The sequence below is a fragment of the Photinus pyralis genome, unplaced genomic scaffold, assembly GCF_008802855.1.
Source record: "Photinus pyralis isolate 1611_PpyrPB1 unplaced genomic scaffold, Ppyr1.3 Ppyr1.4_LG3a, whole genome shotgun sequence".
Taxonomy (NCBI): domain Eukaryota; kingdom Metazoa; phylum Arthropoda; class Insecta; order Coleoptera; family Lampyridae; genus Photinus; species Photinus pyralis.
The window spans coordinates 10,597,933-10,616,880 of NW_022170509.1; the positions used below are offsets into that span (position 1 = coordinate 10,597,933).

An 18,948-nucleotide genomic window follows, 5' to 3' on the forward strand; every position below is an offset into this window, starting at 1 on the left:
TCCACCAATAAAATAGTAAGAAAGTGCAACTTCTTTTGTTTCACGCGTAGTGGGGAAAAAATGAAAAACGACCTAAAAACAAACTTAGTAACATGTAAAGAACAGGAACATGAAAATACACATTGGCGCACCTTTGAAGACGTCATGTGAAAAAAAACTGCGTAAAAGCTCAAACTAGAGAGAACAGGTGAACGGACGGACAAAACCCTAGTAACGGTTTCCTCTCGGGTAAATGCACTCCTAAACATTTCAATGTGCGCGTTTGAATCGTAGGCATTCAAGAACAAAGTTGGTGTCCTAAAAGCGAGAAACTGTCTCAGGACTCTCAGGACTTACGGAAAGCATTATACACCAAAGGACACACTCCTGTTTTCTATTACATAATTTTAAAGAATTATAAGTTATGCGTATAACACAGAAGGCAGATGGTCAAAATAATGTCTCCCTTTTCTTCTAGCAATTTCAAGCCAACCCGCTTATTTCCAATCAAAGTATAGTGGAAATATTTGTTAAGACAAAAAAAAATGCGAGCAAAGCACGTAACGAAAGCCGTTCCCTATCGCTATGAAAATTCTTTTTTAAAGCCAATATTTAATCAAACGCATAGTTTAACAATTTAATAACTCAATATCAGCAAACCAATATCAGCTCACAGCTGTCGTGATCAGATGTTAAAAATACCCCACCAACTTACATCGCTATTGGAGATTCACATTTAGTAAACAAACCCCCCGAATAGATAATGATCGTTTTTATAAACCGTTTATACTAGGCGGACATGTCGTATTTGAATAATCTGTTTTTTTTTTTTGTTTGTTATGACTTTTGCACCACCATGCACTGCGTATGGTGCAGTAGGGTCGCTTTAGCCGGTGGGCGATCTGAGAAATTTCCCTGCGAACGGCGTTCGAATAATTAGGCGATATTATTTTCAGTTTATCATTTGTGGTTGTAAAGGTGCAAAGGTTGCGGGGCAGTAGTGAGATTTTCGGTATTAAGTGCAAGTTTATCACCATCCCCTCTTAACCTTCCCTGTCACCAATATTTATAATAAACTAAACTAGAAAACAACATACATAGGTTTCTACATTTGAGTAAGAACTCTTATTCCGTGCCACTCTCCCTACTAAGTGAAGTAAATGGAAACGGATTTTCATTTTACAACCCAACATCAGGGTTCACCCACGTGGGCTCTGGTTCGAATCGGAGTTTGGACAAAGAAATTTTTTCTATTTCGGTGTCACAATGATGATTTTGTGCAACTGTTTTCGGCCTAAAACAGTTGTACAAAGACAGTGATTATAGTCGTTTTTTTTGGTAACTCATCTCTTAAGTTGGCAGTTACTAGTTAGTACAAGTAGGTACTTCGTTGGGTACTTCCATGTTTGAACTTCAAAATGTCAGTCTTACTACGCTGCCAACCTAAAACTTAACGGCATAAAAAGTGTTCCCAACATAAAACATGTTAGTTCTAATGTTCCCTATAGTTTCTGATAATGATTTTTTTTTAAATTAAACCACCGAAATAGAAAAAATAGTATGAAAAACGCGTGTTACAATGCTTTATTGTAATACTCCTATCTTGCGGACACTCGTGGCTACGCTTCGCGTCGCCACTCGTGCCACAAGATAGTCGTATTACAATAGGTCGCATTGTAACACTTGTCTTTCAATATACTATTGTGAATTCGGTTTACTGTCGCAGCTTTATTTGAAACATTATCATCATTACAATTTAAGGCAAGTAGATGAGCTTAAGGTGTGCATTTCCTATTGTGCATACAAAGCTCAGTTACTGTGAGTGACAAAGTAATTTAATTCATGTGTTAAAGAAAGTACTGGTCCTCATATCGAGTCTTGCGAACTCATGTTCTTTGGTACCTATTCTGTATAAGTATGATGAAATTAATCTCAAGTGGGGTTGATAAATCTGGGAATATTACCATTTTCCACATATTCTAAAATATTGGCCAGCCTGAAAATCTATGAAATGTTTTAACTAGAGGATAAGGATCATGAACAAGGTCACACATTTTCTATTCAGTGCTAATAAGGAGCATATATTATAAGGATGGAATAATCCTAGCCCTACATGCAATTATAGGGCGTTTGATGATTAACTTTGCCACTTTGCACAATTTATTGTTATTGGACCAAAAGAAACATTTTTAGAAGGGGAGTCATCCGACTCCCTCTAGAAGGGGGGGGGAGTAAGTCATTTACAGGAAAACTACGCCCTTTCTTCAAAAAATATGTTACTTTTTTTGTAGAGTATAAAATTCTCTATCGATTATCTGCATTAACTTTTTTCTATCATTTCATTTCATTTATTTATTCGTTGTTGCTTTACCTTATAGTAGGTGGCAACACCATGTCCCTAATACATACAAACAATATACTTAGCACAAATACTAAAATTACAAAATGTATAACATATTAAAACAAACCGACACATTAAAAAAACACATTAAAATATCCCATTCTAAAACTGTGACGAACATACAGTTTCAAATGTTCAGGTATTCATTTAGGTGATAGTACGCTTTTTCTACTAGAAATTGTTTTAATGCAAATCTAAATTTTGTAGGTTTTAATGGCCTTAATATTTGGCGGTAGTGCATTAAAAATTTGACACGTTCGAAACGATAAATTTTTTTGAAACAAAGATGATCTGTGTTTGCCAGGGTTTAAGTACATCTTCTGTCGAATGTTGTAAACATGTTCAGGATTAAAAAAAAACGATTTCTTTCTAAACCCTAAGCAACATATCTCCAGAATCTAGGTGTCTATTACCGTCAATATCCTTAATTCTTTGAAAACCGGTCTGCACGATCGCCACCCTAACCAGTAAAACAACCTCAAATTTGATTAACATTTTTATATTCGACAAAAAACGCCATTGAGAATGATTTGATTTCACCAAAGCACCATGGTATAATAAAAGCCAAAGCACTAAATATTTTACTCAGCCATATTCAGCCAAAAGGGAACTCTATGACTAAAAAAATATGCAAAAAGGTACCATTCGCCCCCTTCCACTGTCTCATTGCAGGCGTCTACTTCGGAATACCTATTCCTAGACCGCTTTCTTATGACATTGCTAAAAATGGTAAAGTTACTAGGGAGCTGAAAAGATTTCTCCGTCTGAAAGGACGGGATATAGAAGGCACCGACAGTTCCTGACTCGTCTTTGGATCCGTCTTTATATATGGTAATAGATACGGATCATTTATCTAGAAGAGATTTTAAAAAGTTTTGCCTTATTTTAGGGGTTTCAGGATAATTGGGTTCAATAAAATTCCCCCAGTTCCCAATTATTTTTGTGGTTTACCGTAATAACTTCGTCATGACTTCGAAAACCCGAGCAGAGCGGTGGAGAGCTCTTATGTATTCCAGCCTATATTTAATCTTGCATTCTAGAGTTTTTAGTACACAGGATAACAAAGAGATGGGACGATAAGAAGATGAAGAAGTTCGCGTCTTTCTCAGGCTTAAGGATGAGTGTAACCTCTCCAAAAGCGTCCATTTTTGTTTTGGTTATCTCTTTAAATTTGAAGTAATAACTTTTTGACAACGTCTGGTAAGTAGTGAAGCATGTGATATTTGATGTAGTCGTAGCCTGGGCTTGTGCTGCAGTTATTTTGGAGGGCGAATTCTATGTCCATTTCCCTATAGGATAGATATCTAATAATAAAAATGTTTTTGAGGTGGATACATATCTATTTGAGTCGGTGACTGAAAAAGGTTTCTACGCACCAGAAGGTTTATTTAGAGATGAAACTCCGAGCGAAACCCATTCGATCCAGTTTGAAGAAATTTTTTTTGTTCTAGCAGAAACTTCTTGATATTTTAAAAAGTTTACAAGTTAAATTGGTTTTGTAGTCAGCCAAGGATTCTTGCCGTTTTTAGCGCATTTCCACAAAAATCAAAAAAATGCGTTATTGTGGCCACTTTGTCCGTCCGTCCGCTCGTTCGTTGAGACGCTACTAGTTCTTTATCTTAAGAGCTATTGTTCTACTTAATTCGCTACTTGGTTCGTTATGGTGTCGAGACTTGCACCAAGGAAGGAATTTTTTCTGCGTTTATTCCTAAAAAAACCAACAAACCGTTTTTTATTTGTTCCATAATTTTACACTTTTGCCGTTTATAATTTTGTATTGCTGTTTGTCGTCTGTCTGTTGGTTTTTCCGTATGTCCTTTGTTTGTCTGTCCCTCTATCTGTCCGTGTGAACGATAATTTTGTTTAGAAATGTCCGATCACTTTTAGATCTCCGTTAGTTATGAACTGAATTGCATGAAATTCAATATGGGCATAGCTTTAGCCATATGATACGCAATGCCAAAAGTTTAGTCGAATCGATTCAAAATTCACAGTAGGTACCCTTTTCGCATCTCGACCACTTATAAACAGAATTGCAAACTTTTTTATTTATAAAAGTATTTGAATGAAATTTGATACATAGGCACATAGGCAAGTGCTTATCACTTGGAATAAATGAAAATCTAACGCCAGTTTCAAAATCTGGTTTTGCGCATGCGCAGTGCCAACTTTTTTATTTATGGGAGTATTTAAACGAAATTTGATACATAGGCGCTTGGAACAAAGGAAAAGAAATAGAAAATAGAAATAATTTATTACTGTAAACAAGAAAATTTCACAACCAAAGTTACAGTCGATAGACACTAATTTTATTGAATACAGCTAGGCACCTCATTAGCATTAGCTGTGTTGAGGTTGCCTTCATAATTGAAAATGAGAAAATGACTAAGGTGGCTGCTCCCCTAGCAGCAATACCAACATACTATATACAACATTTAAATAAAAATTAATACTGGAATAATTAATAATTAACTAATTCATTAGTTAAATGGCAGAATGCAAGACTGCTTCATCGCACTATACCTACATTATACTAGTGTAACACAAATGTGGTAGTACCTTTGTATATATCTGTGCTAATTTTACAATCATTATTAGATATGCTCAAACGAAAAATATTTATATAATATAAGGAAACTATAATAAACATAATACTAGAAACAGTTTCATGGCTAAAAGTAAACAGTCACGCTTTTAATCCTTTTAAAAAAATGGTCACTCTATTTAAACTAGTGATAGAATATGGAAGTTTATTGTAGAATTTTACACAATTGTATAAATAAAACCGCTTAAAAGCCTCACAAAAGGGTCTTGGTAAGGCTACTCTATTACGAATTATTACGAAAATCTAACGTTAGTTTCAAAATTTAGATTTGCGCATGCGCATGCGCAGTTCCAACTTTCTTATTTAGAAAAGCATTGAAATGAAATTCTTGTTATAAACTGAAATTGAAGTAGCACGTCAAAAATGGATTGCATATTTGCAACGCTATCTTTCATATTTATGGCCGGATTTTTACGATTTTAACAATAGTTACAAAACCATAGTAGAAGTCATCACAGCCGCGTCTGAAATAGCAATCCCCATAAAAAGTTACCCAAGGAACCGCAACAAAGTACCATGGTGGAATGAGAAGTGCAGAGCAATAATAAAGATGAAGAACTCGGCGTTTAACAAATATCGAAAATACAAAACCATAGAACATCTAATACAATACAAAAAACTCAGAGCGCAAGCACGAAGAACCATTAAAGAAAGTAAACAAAAATCCTGGGAAGATTTTGTAACATCAATTAACACAAACACCAGCAACAAAGAAATGTGGGAAAAGATCAAAAGCATTAAAGCTATCCACAAACCATTTAACATCCCCGGATTAATAACACCTGACAGCACCATCACAACAACGACTAAAATAGTCGAGACCTTAGCAAAAAATTTCGAACATATTTACAATACACAAACCTACACAGACTCATTCCTGAGACACAAACAACAACTTGAAGACACCCCCATACCCACTGAACTCGATGATGACGAAAGTTATAATAAAACCTTCACATCGCTGGAACTTGAAATAGCACTGAATAATTGCAGAGACACAGCTCCCGGACCCGACGGAATACATTACAACATGCTTCAGAATCTGCCACCACCATTCAAAACCACTATTCTATATCTTTACAACCGAATATGGACGGAAGGCAACATCCCCGCGTCATGGTGCACTGCTACAATAGTCCCAATCTTGAAAACAAATAAAGAAAAAGCCGACCCAAACAACTACAGACCAATATCACTCACAAATACTCTATGCAAAATCATGGAACGAATGGTAAACTACCGCTTAAACTGGATCCTAGAACAACAGAACCTCCTCACATCAATACAAAGTGGATTCAGACGCCAGCATTCAACTATTGACCACATAGCTAAACTCGAAATGGAAGTTAAAAATGCGTTTACAAATAAAGAATCCTTAATAGCAATACTCTTAGATATTAGTAAAGCCTACGACTCGACCTGGACAAGAAGAGCGATTAATATATTGATGAACTGGGGATTCAAAGGGAGACTTATAACATTCATAAAAAACCTAATCACCGACCGAAAATTCCATGTTGAAATTGGTAACGTCAGATCAAATACGTACTCCCAAACAAATGGCCTTCCTCAAGGTTCATTACTCAGCGTTACCTTATTCCTGATCGCAATAAACGATATCGGTGACCACGTCCACTATCCAGTGCAAGCAATGCTATACGCCGACGACTTAATAATCTTGACAAGAAACGACGACATAGAAGCTATCCGTCAAAATCTCCAAAAAACCTTACAAGACCTGGACAGCTGGAGCACAAGCACAGGATTCAATTTTACCGCCCACAAAACCAAATGCATCCACTTTACACGAAAACATAGACAAGACAACCCGCCCCTTACACTGAACAACATACAGCTGGAATACAAGAGCCAAATAAAATACCTTGGAGTCATATTTGACAGTAAGCTAACTTGGGCACCACACATAAAAAAACTAAAAACCGACTGCAAAAGACCACTAGACATAATAAAAACAGTCTCACATACAAGGTGGGGTAGCAACAAAGAATCGCTCTTACGAATATTTGACACCTTAGTACAGTCCAAAATAGACTACGCCGGTTTTATAACAGTAAGCCGTAATAAAAGTTTAAACAAACTGGTAGAATCAGTGTATAACCAAGGCCTACGATTAGTTACCGGCGCTTTCAGATCAAGCCCAGCAATTAGTATCTACAGCGAAACCGGGAAAACCCCTCTAAAATACAGATACAACCAGAAGTTATTAAAATACGCAATTAACATTATAGCGAACAAGAAACACGCGAACCATAATAACCTTGTCTACCCCCCTTTCCCAATACTGTAACGGTTAAATTTTTGAACAAGTCCCACAAATAGAAAAATATAATTGTACATAATGAAGTACGGTTAGAGGTTTTGTTATGCATGCATGTAGCGGAGAATAGTATACTTGTGAATGTAGATTGTAGTTATTGATCTCCAGTGGCGGAGACGTTAGGAATTTCGTTGTTAATCATTTGTTCCCGTTTGCTACTGTTTTTACGCAAGCAACTGTTTTGCTAGGTTAGTAGGTTACTTATTATAGGATCCAGTCATCAATTTAAGGGCTGTAAGCGGCCTGCCATGTTTGTCAATGTAGGGAACGTCTATGTTGGTTTATCTGAGGAATTTTTGGAGGTCTTTAGGTCAGAGCCGGTATCTTCAAAACCGATAATAACGTTGAAAATCCTTCCTTTTGATCACCGACCGTTGTGGCACTCCCATGTTTGAGGAAATCGTTAAATCCTTAATTATTGGAAATTTGTCAGTACTCCAGTCTTCTGGGTTAATTACGAAAAGCGATAGTACTTGGTATTGCCGTGTATCATTGTGGATACGTTTATTTTGGGCAATTCTTCACCTTTAGTGTGGTTTTGTTATCGCTTAACGTTCTGAGGTAAGCGCCATTTTGTACACATTGTAGATTGGTAACGATGTTCGTTCTTTTAAGGCTGACTGGATTGGGAAAAAACCCTGTACGTGTATTGCACTGCTTATTGGTTGAAATTGTTCAACGTAGGGATATTTCCGAAAATTGTACAGGTTTTTTTTTTGTATTATTTGTCTAATTTAATAAATTACCTTCAAACTGGGAATCGGTAAATGGAATGCATATGTTTGGCTTGGCTGTGATTGTTGAAGATTGTTTACCTGCGATTGGTGGGTGTTAATTGTACACCGCCTACCAGCTTTTATCGTCACCCCGTATTAGGAAGTGGTGTCGCCTGGTCCACGCCATCTAGTGGGCTGAATGGCCATCTGGAACTGTACAACCGTCTCAGAAGCTACTTCAATAGGATAAATAAAATACTCAAATAACTTACCAAGGCAAGCTCGACTGCGACTACATTACTCCCTGTAAGTTCAAACCCGTAAGTACTTTTGTTAAGGGTATGGCCATACTTATCAAGCATATCAGCACGCCTATGTGATCTGTACAGTAGGTACGTTGTCTGTTTATTATTGTTATAATCTTATATACTTACCGGTTAACGAATATTTTATTGTTGCCGCAGTTTTGCTTTGTTGTTGGTTATGTACCCATGCAGCATCTGATTTTAGCTACCTATTTGCTTATTTATTATATGTATTGAAACAAGGTTGAGTTTTCTTACCTAACATCTGATCGGCAGAGTAACGAGGCAACCGAAGCTGCTAGGAATCACGCCTGGAGAGGTGGGTATCATTACCCGCCGATATTTGGAATAGTTTCTCATGCTCGTCTGTAGTATCATTGTGTAGATTTGTTGCACTATGGTAGTATATAAATTTTCGTGATAATACTACACAACAAAAACAACAAAAATATTCCCCCTTACAACATCCGAGCCTACAACCTCCTCACAAAACTAAACCTTTGGCAACGTGAATTTCTACAACCTACAAAAATAAACGCCCCATGGACCCTCCCCAACATCAAAGTCGATTTAAGCCTGACCAACCACAAAAAAACAAACACCTCACCGTTAGAGTACCACAGCCTCATAAACGAACTAATTGCAAAATACAGCGATTACAATAAAATATACACAAGACGGTTCTAAAAGTAGTGAGTCTGTAGGCAGTGCGATTGTCAGCAAAAACTTAAATACAATGTACAAGCTAAATGACGGAACGTCTATCTTTACCGCGGAACTATACGCTATCCTACAAGCGACCAAGCTCATACTAAGAAGAGATCACGAAGAAAAGTGGATTCTCATAACAGATTCTCTATCCGCACTCACCGCAATACAGCACATCTATTGCACGCACCCTTGTGTACAAGAAATACACACGACCCTAACACACCTAAGCCGAAAAAACAAAAAGATCGTCTTCGCATGGACCCCATCTCATAGAGGTATCACAGGAAACGAAGAAGCCGACCAACTAGCCAAACATGCCCTCACATCTGCAGAAGCAACAATCGAAAACCTATCCACAAAAGAAGACCACCAAAAATACACAAAAAAAACCGTAAGAAGAGAATGGGAAAGAGAATGGTCCTCATGTGAAAACCTACTGAGGTCCATAAAAGACGACACCCAGAAATGGAAAACCAAAAGGTCATTCACCAGGAAAGAAGAAGTAATTATAACACGACTCAGGATTGGGCACACGCATCTCACCCATGGGTACCTTATGGAAAAAAACCCTCAACCCCCTCCCCGATGCGAAAACTGCAACAGAGGGCTAACAGTGAAACACCTTCTGATCGAGTGCCCAGAATACACCAACCAAAGAACCATGAGCGGCCTAGCACAAAAAAATCTTCAATGTATCCTGAACAAACACTCCGAACTACCAAATGTTATCAAATATCTTAAGGCAATTAACAAACTTGATCTTATCTAATGTAACTACATACATATGTAACAGTGCCAATGACCTCAGCAGTTGAGGCACTCAAATTTCATAATAAAAAAAAAAAAAAAAACAGAAGTTGCATCTTACAAATGGGAAATGAATGCAAGTCGAAATGCGCTCTTTGTAAATCGTTTACGATTACTTTTTAACTTGTTTAATCATTTGGTCGCACTAAGCATTCCACCATGGAGAAGCATTGCGGGAAAAAAATTTTAATTTTAACTTTACGCAAAAATGTCATTCTTTATAAAAAATTTTTGCTTGCCTCAAAACCACCTATTCTGAAATAAAAAGCTAGATATTCCTTTTAGCAGCTGAGAAAATTACAAAAAACGCAAAATCTACAGCGGAAATGTTTCTAAGTTGCATGTTTTTCATTAAATCAGACTATCATTGTATCTTCCATGGCAAAAAATCATTCTGTCAATGAAGATACGATCCACAATGTTTATAAAGAATTTTATGTAGAGCTGAAAAGTGTGTAGAGGTTGGAGGATACCACATGGAAATCGATTTAATTTAACCCCATTTATGGTATTTATTAATATGGTCCTAAACTAGCGATTCATTATTAACCTCAAAATCCTCCAAATCTGTTATAGTGAGGTTGGGGGGAGCGTTTGGAATTCTAAAAGAGAATTGATTCTACTTGTACTCAGTTTTTAAAAATAAAATAGGGAAACTTTTAAATAATAGCACATAACGTATGCGAAATGTATGTATTTCTCCTTAAATGATAGTTATGACAACTAGAAACATATTATTCCAGCTCTACCAGACATAAAAAATGACAAAATTAAAAAAGATGGCGTGCAGTGTCGGAACACGTCGGTAGAGTAATTGTACTACGAAATATGGTCTCACTCCGGGGACTTTCAGTTTTTTTGGGGACATAGTGTAATGGCTCTAACATTAAAGTAACTAAAGCGGAAAATATTCATGAACGAGCTGTTATATCAGTGAGACACCTTTTAGCACATAAAACTACCTCGTTTTATGTACAGTGTATTCACTACTTTTCTGTTTTCAATTTAAAATGTTCGAAATTGAGTATGTTTTATGGCACAATATTTTTAGTTGATACGGCAGATAAAATGTTTCCATTAAGTTCATCCACATTGTTGCTAATATTGGTATCTCGAAACTTCAACAACGCACCATTGAGTGATGCCATTGTAATGTCATATCCGATGTCGTGCGTAAATGCATGTAGGGAGGACAACACGTTCGAACGATCTTCGGTATCATCCACCTCATATGAGTTTACATGTGGCTGAAATTTACTTTCGATATATCTGATATTTATGTAGAAGCATGTAAGGTATATAACCTATAATGTGGCACAGTTTCCATTGTGATACAGTAAGAATTAGCAAAGAACAGAATTACCAGAAATGTTATGAGCTTTAATACGCAGGGTTAGGTTTATGGAGGGTAGATATGGGGGCACATATCAATAAAACAATTTTTTGTGCGCATTACTTATTCAGATCACGATTGCTACAATTATTGGTAAGTCAGATAATGCCATCTATATAGGTGTAAACGAAAGGTGTATTCAACGAAAGATACGAAACGCCGCTCCAATTGTCGAGTCAGCAGCGCAAGCGGCACGTGCTACAGCCTTATCGCATTTACACACCTATCGACACATGATGTAATGCTCTCTCTCCAGAGCGTTTGATCAAATCAGTACCGTGTTACACTTTCGATCGTTCGTTTTGTTCCTGGGGCGACGAACGTCACATTCACATTACTTAATAACTAAGCGGGTTACATTGGAACCGAGGCTAAGTTTTCGGAATATCCGAGAAAATTTACTATATGCCAACTTTAGGGTTGGTTTGTGATCATCAAAACGTAAAGATTACGTGAAAACCATTTCTCCCATCTGCAGCATCTTTTTTATTTCCTTATTTTCATTTTTTATGGAGTCGCACAAAAAGTCAATTTCCAGAGCGGACGGTAAACGGAAAATATCAATTGTTGGTTTCTGTGTAAACACTTTGTTTAAAATGCCCCTATTTATTTACCTAACTAATAAACATCATTTTCCAGTTTCAAATTTGAGACGTTCATTTTCCAACTGAAGGTGGAAAACACTAAATTCCATTTTAATCATAATAATCGGATAAAAAATTCAGGACGAGTTTATCATGTTTTACAAATTCCTTCGCAAATTTAGAGATTCTTTTTTAAAAGCACTAGCTTCAGTTCTACCTTTTTTTTATTTATAGCGTGTAACACCCTTCGTTGCATCTGCTATTTACCTTCTTCCTTCAATACATTGTGAATGATTTTATGTTCCCTTTTGACCCATTTACATTTCATTTTAATTTGCCTTTCACCATTCTTCTTTCAGTTTTAAATAAATTGCGCGACCGGCCATTAAGCATTCTCAAAGTCAATTTTTCAGAGGCGCGACTGTTTTCTGTCGCATAAACAAATATCGGAATTTTGCGCCGCGTGCCGGAAACCGTCGACAATTCGGTTACGTGGGTGTCTCCCCTTTTTACCATAATGGGAAGCCACAATTATTCTAACAAATGTACACAAAGCAGGTTATAACCCCCAAAAATAAAGAACCTACATATATTTGAAACTACTTGGGGCGCGACATCCCTTAACAGATTAATAAAATGCACAGTGTACTCTAAAAATTATGTGTAATACGTTAATGGAAACCAACCTTTGGTCACTTCTTCGGGTAAGAGAGTCCGTATGGAAAATTGGTGTACACTGTACATACTAGAGACATGGCCCAAAAATGGCGGCGAACGATGAAATCGAGAATGATTCACAACGCTGTACCGTTTGTGGTAAAAATACTTCCAAAAAAGGGGTGCAGTGTGTGCGTGCAATCAGTGTATGTAAAAAAACATGATACGCATATTTCAAAAACCAAAATCGATGTGGATTTTATTAAATGTGATAAACCCGGTAAATAATAATAATAATAAACCAGACACAGACACTAATCGTTACTTGATTTTAATCCGTGCGATTAGTTAACCAGGCTAGACCTGAGTTCTCACAAGAAACACCGACCATAATAATAATAATTAATTTATTGTCTAACAGCAAAACACGCCAATTCTAAGACAATGTAGAAAAATTACAATGAATGTACATAGATACAATAAAAATAGATATCTATACAATTTAAACTATAAATATAACCTTACTAGTAATATATTTATGAAAAAGTATAAAGTATGAAAAACAATAAACTGATATAAACGAAAGATAAACGAAAATTAGTAAACTTAACATTGAAATTACTCCTAGCATCTTAATTCAGGGGGTTCTAGTATAGCTGTTGTCGTTGACACTTGTGCACATTGTGTAAATTGGCTACCTACCTAAACACCATCACGGCACATTGTTAAAACAAATTAATTATGGTTTTTTAATTAGTGTCTAAAATGTTTTATAATAGCCTGAAGAGCTAGCAGGAGCGATAAAAATTAGGCCACTTTGATATGTTAAGAGGCACAGTGGACAAACTATTAAAGTAAAATATAGCAAAGATTACAGTATTGCCTCTAAAATTCATAGGAAATCGACTTTTTCATTAAATAGTCTGGAATTGTCATAGCTTCCAGATGCGACACTTTCGCAGATGCAGTTAATATAGCCCTCGAAGCCGAAATACCCCAACCTAATCAAAGCCAAATTTTCAATATGAAACGAGGTAATTTTAGACGACAGTTTAAGTCAGTTTTATTTTTAAACTACTACGGTAACTCCTGCCCTAACAAAGATCACGATCCTATTTCTACACTTGGATTTTTGAACACGCTATGGGGATAAACCCTAAAACACTTTTACCCACAGTTTCAGTTATTCTATCTGCCATTGTCCACACCGCGTGCATCCCCAAAAGAATCATTTCTTTTCTAACGCATCATACTTTCATTCATTTTATGGGATATTAGCCTTTCAAATTACCTATGCACTTACGAGTTTCCTACATGTATTAAAAAACTGTTTGACGTACAAACAAAATATCTCTAATTACTTATTGTCTGGCTAAGTATTGCAGTAGGAATTTTGAATCTTCAAAAAATTAATTGTAGATTCTAAAAAAAACTAGCACGAACCGTAGCGTCTGATCTACAGTGGAAGTCTACAAACAGCAACGGGTCTAGAATGGGCGACTAGTGTATAGCCCTCCAGAATTGGGTTGTGGCGTTAGGTATTATCAGCCTAACAAGAGAATCAAGGGAAAAGAGTATGACAGAATGGAAAAATATGGTGATTATTCCACAAGGAGTGCTCCGGAACCAGTTTCAACGTTCAAACGGAAACAAAAGCGAAAGGAAAGTAGAAGAAGCACCATTGGAACCTGGAACATTCAAGGATGGTAAAGTACTACAAAAAAAAGCAGGAATACAAGTCCTTATGCAAACATAAATGACGAGAGCGTATTTTCCTCCTAATAGTTAATGCTGTCCCACTCTCTTCATGAAACGCTTTTAAATGCTTTCGTAAATAGCATTGCGGATTGTTTACATTAGAAATAGTATTGAATACCTTCATAAATAAAACATACCAGCATGCGTTAACAGTAATTTAGTTTCATTCAAGATTATTATAAAAAAAAATTTTTTTTTCGAATAAATATGATTATTATTATTATATGATATTTCGTTTAACTTCTTTCATAAATAAGGAAGTTGCAATTGCGCATCCGCAAAACCAAATTTTAAAACTGGTGTTAGATTTGTCTTTATTCCAAATGCCTATGTATAAAATTTCATTTTAATCCTTCCATAAATAAGAAAGTTTGCATTGCGCATGCCTAAAACAACATTTTGAAAACGTCGTTAATTTTACTTATATTCTTAGTGTTTACATATAAAGTTTCATTTAAATATCTTCATAAATAAAAAATTTAGCATTGCACATGCGTTAAACCAAAAAATATGGGTATGCACGAAATCCTTGGACCAAGCTCTTTCCAATTAGCCCTATATCGCCAAAATCGGTTCAGTGGTTTAGAAGGAGTACGTGTGACGGACAGACGGACGGACGGACGGGCGTCAAAGTGCAGCCAATAGCGATTTTTCACTTTGAGGAAAATACGCTAAAAAGGGTATAAACGTGGTAACCATAGTAATGAAGGAATAATGAAAATCAATTTGAATATACATGGAAAAGGCATCACGCTATGAGGGCCCAGAACAAGAAAGGGACAATAAATTTTAAAAAAATAAAATAAAAAACCACCAGGTGTAGAAAAAAATTAATGTACGAAAAAAAATTAAGGGGACAGAAGAAATAATCATTGCCGGTGAGCTAAATGGAACAAAAATGGAGGATAAAACAGGAGGCTAGTTTGGGAAAGAGAGTCTAAATAACACCGAAACACAAGAACATTCATAAATATATGTATTTGGGCTCAAATCAATCACCCACTATATAATAGTAAAGAAGACACTACAATAAAAATCAAGGATATCAGAGTGGAAAGAGGGGCCGAGTACGGTAGCGGTAGCTAGTAGCAAATATGGAGTTCAAGTGGAGGGGTAGGAAAGCGACAAGGACACAGGGAAGAAAAGTCCATAAAGAAGAAAAGTTAAAACTTTATCTGCTGCAAGATTAAACAGTAAGGGACTTATATCAAAGATATGCGATACAATGGAGGAAACGTACGTACAAATTAAGAAAACTATTAAGGAGGCGGAAGCATTACGAGAAATTGTGGAAAAAAAAGAAAGAATATCTCAGATTGGTCTAAAAAAGTACGAAAAGGAATGAAGATTACCAAAAGTGTAGAGAGTTGAATTCATGAGAACTCACATTACATTAACCAATAGGAAACACGGTTTTTGAGCCTCCAAAGATGGAAGTGTCAATTTGTTATTTTAAGTAAAATGTTTTCATAATTGACTGGAGCTACTAAAACGCTTTAGTTTTAATGTTTGTTATTTGGGGTGCACCCCAACGATCGTAAGTTTTCCGTGTTTCCAATCTTCATAGGTAATAAATTTCATTTTCGAATTGCGCATAGTGCAGGGAATAGAAATAAATAAATTCTTCTCCCCGCGAAAAAGGCGAATTAGCTACGGTTTTGTTTGACAATTTAAATTTGCAAACTTTGCTCCTATGTGCAAACGACGATGAAAACCTTAAACATTTTCATTAAATCCACACCACCGGCATTTTAATTATAAAGCCTAAATATTGTACATACTCAACTAAATTATAGAAATTTAATTGAATGCCGCAAGAGCAGCCGGAAATGTGACGTATCTTTGTCGGGTTTTTTTTATAGAACTCACCAGAATCCTTACTTTGGTTAATGGTTATACATCAGATATGCTCCATTTGTAAGATTGCCCACTAAACTAAATTGATCGGATGTAATTGAAAGGGTATAAGATTAGCGTAAATGTACACATCCCTTTTATTTCGAACCCATTGGCCTTGGTTTTATAACAAATATTGGGAAATAACTAATTTACAGCGGATTAATTTTGTTCCCTTTCCATTTAATAAACATAATAGTGGCATATACAAACGTGTGGATATTACCTAAAGTTTGTGTTTATCATTTGCGGATATTGTTTGGCCCTATTTAATTAATATCCTTGAGTAATTCGTCGATTTCATTTCCGCATCCGGCTACCAAGACCCTTCATTATACCCTATGCATTCAATACCCTTTCGTTTTAAATTTGAAATCCGGATGACAGTAACCAGCGTTTTGAAAGGAACGGCAATATAAATATACAACCTATGTGTGGAGAGGAAACTTTCACGGCGAACCATTCCAGTATTCCACCCATTATTATACATTACAGCAACTTTACTAACAAAAAAAATGAAAAAATCTTTACCAAATAAAGAAACTTCCAGACCTTTGCACATCAACGCACCCCTTTATCCGCATCTTTTTTAGTGTTGCCGGCATCCCTTTTTTTTCAATTCTATACTGCATGGCACCTTGTATAATCAAGAACATGAAAATGGCATCTCTTGCAACTGATAAGAGACGTACCAAACAACAAACTATCACACCCGTTTCAAAACAGCTTTCCCAGAACCACAGCGAGTTGCAGGCATTATTTTTTCCAATTCTAAAATGCAGCGTCTTTATCAACAAAAAAATCATCTTTTTAGGAACGCACCGAAACAGATCATCAATGCACCCCTTTTCAAACATCTTCTCTTATTATTAAAGTAATGGGGCATACACTCTTGGATTTTTAAATAGTTCCAATCTTGCATTATTGCGTAGTTAAGTCATTATCGAGATCCCCTATACTTCCCATACAGGTCTTGTCCCCTCTTTTGAAAATCGACCCTTTCATTTCATTCTTCCGAAAGTCCTCCTCTTTTCCATATCTTGTTTATTAGTTTCCTCGCCTTCTCCTTAATAATATCTGCAGCGAAAATCGATACCTCATTTCTTCTTTCGTCCAGGAGGCCGCCTTTCTTTCTTCAGTCTCTTTAATTGTTGCTCTATCTCTTCCCTTGATATTCCATCTCCTTCTATCTCCTCTCTTCCCTCATCTATCCCATACTCATGCTTTCCTTGTAGCACCGTCATGCTGTTTCCAAGTCCTCTATTTGTATTTCTCTCCCACTAAATGTCTCCTTTGCTCTTCCCTTTATGTTTTTCCTCTTCGCGAATTGGTTTTAGAGCAAAATGTACCCAAATTATACTTTACACACGAATTTGTAGTAAAACTTTTCAAATGCATCATCTTGATACTGAAAGAGTACATCACATGCACATTTGATAACCGTGTGTGTGTGTGATTCAAAGATATTCAATTCTTTTTCTGAGGCCACATTGATTTTGATCAAAACATGTCAAAATCGTTATTCTTGCACCAAGATCGTTGGGAAAAAGACCAAGAGCGTTATCTCATTGCCCAATAGATAAATTTGATGCATTTTTAGCGACCACGTAGATTTTGATCAAAACATGTCAAAATCGTTATTCATGCACCAAAATCGTTGAGAAAAAGACTAAAAGCATAATATCTCAATGCACATGAATTTGATGCATTTTGCTAACTATAATAAGTATTTTGTAAGATTAAAATAAATGGTCGTTGTAAAAGTGATGGTAATACTGAGGACCCTTCGATATTTCGTTGTATCGGTTCATTTTCCCCATTTTTATTCTGCTTTACACCTTGCTTTTGCTGTTCGTATCTGCCTTCTTCTCTTGTACTGTTCAAATCTCCCTCCGCGGCCCACCTTTCCCTCCCCCACTAATCCTTTTTCTTTGTTACTCCAACTATATTCTACATCTTCAACCACTAGTCTATATCTCCATCTTACAATTTCTTGCCATTGCCTCTCTTTTCCCATGTATAAGTTCCACGACTATTACATTATTTCCCTTAACTTTAAAGGAGAGTGCACGGGTGTCAGGTGTTCTGGTGAAGGTGAATGTTGTGCGGTAGTTGCTGGAATAGTGAGTCAAGCAAGGAAAAGCTATAGTGCGAGTAGCAGGTATAAGAAATCGCGTAGTTTAATTTTAAAAAACGATGAACTATTTACTTGACATTGTAAATAAACAAAGGTCAGCGGTATCGCGATAGTGCGAATATCGAAAATATTTCAACGATTTAGACCCTAAAAAACACATAGGCAAGGCGAGGGGCGAGGGGCGAATGCCTCCGAGCTACAGAAGCGGGCAAACCCCTAGCGCATACGGGAATCAATGAGCATAGTAAGTGGAGGAAAGAAGTAAACGAGGAACAGTGGAGCAAGAAAGTCTTAAGATCACCGAAACAAAGAAAAGCGGAGGCAGAGAGAAAGGAGATAGACGGTGGAGTTACAAGGAGGACGAGGGGAAGCGGACGGAGGCTACTGTTTTTTTCAATTTCCTCGAGAAGGATTGCTTGTGGGAAGCACATCCCTGTCCGAAAAGTCCGAGTCCGAGTCCGAAAATCATCTATGTTTTACTGATAAAAATGTAATAAAGGAAGAGTAAAATTTGAAGGAAATAATTCGTATTTCCCAAATGATACATTTCCAACCTACCAGTTTATTTGTACAAAAAAGACACTTACTGTTTTAGTGCAGACCGGCTTCAGTTGCAATATTTCACCGTTTGCACTGCACTGTTCACTGTCGTGGAATACTC

General features: G+C 36.5%; 1 long non-coding RNA gene across 1 annotated transcript; it reads right to left on the reverse strand.

The window, feature by feature from the left end:
- Positions 1-8,328: 8,328 nt before the first annotated feature.
- LOC116166006 lies at positions 8,329-8,839 on the reverse strand. The gene is made up of 3 exons (XR_004144242.1): positions 8,603-8,839; positions 8,474-8,553; positions 8,329-8,420 (listed from the first exon to the last, which is right to left on the reverse strand). It is a non-coding gene; the product is annotated as an uncharacterized LOC116166006 (long non-coding RNA).
- Between the last annotated feature and the right edge of the window lie 10,109 nt (positions 8,840-18,948).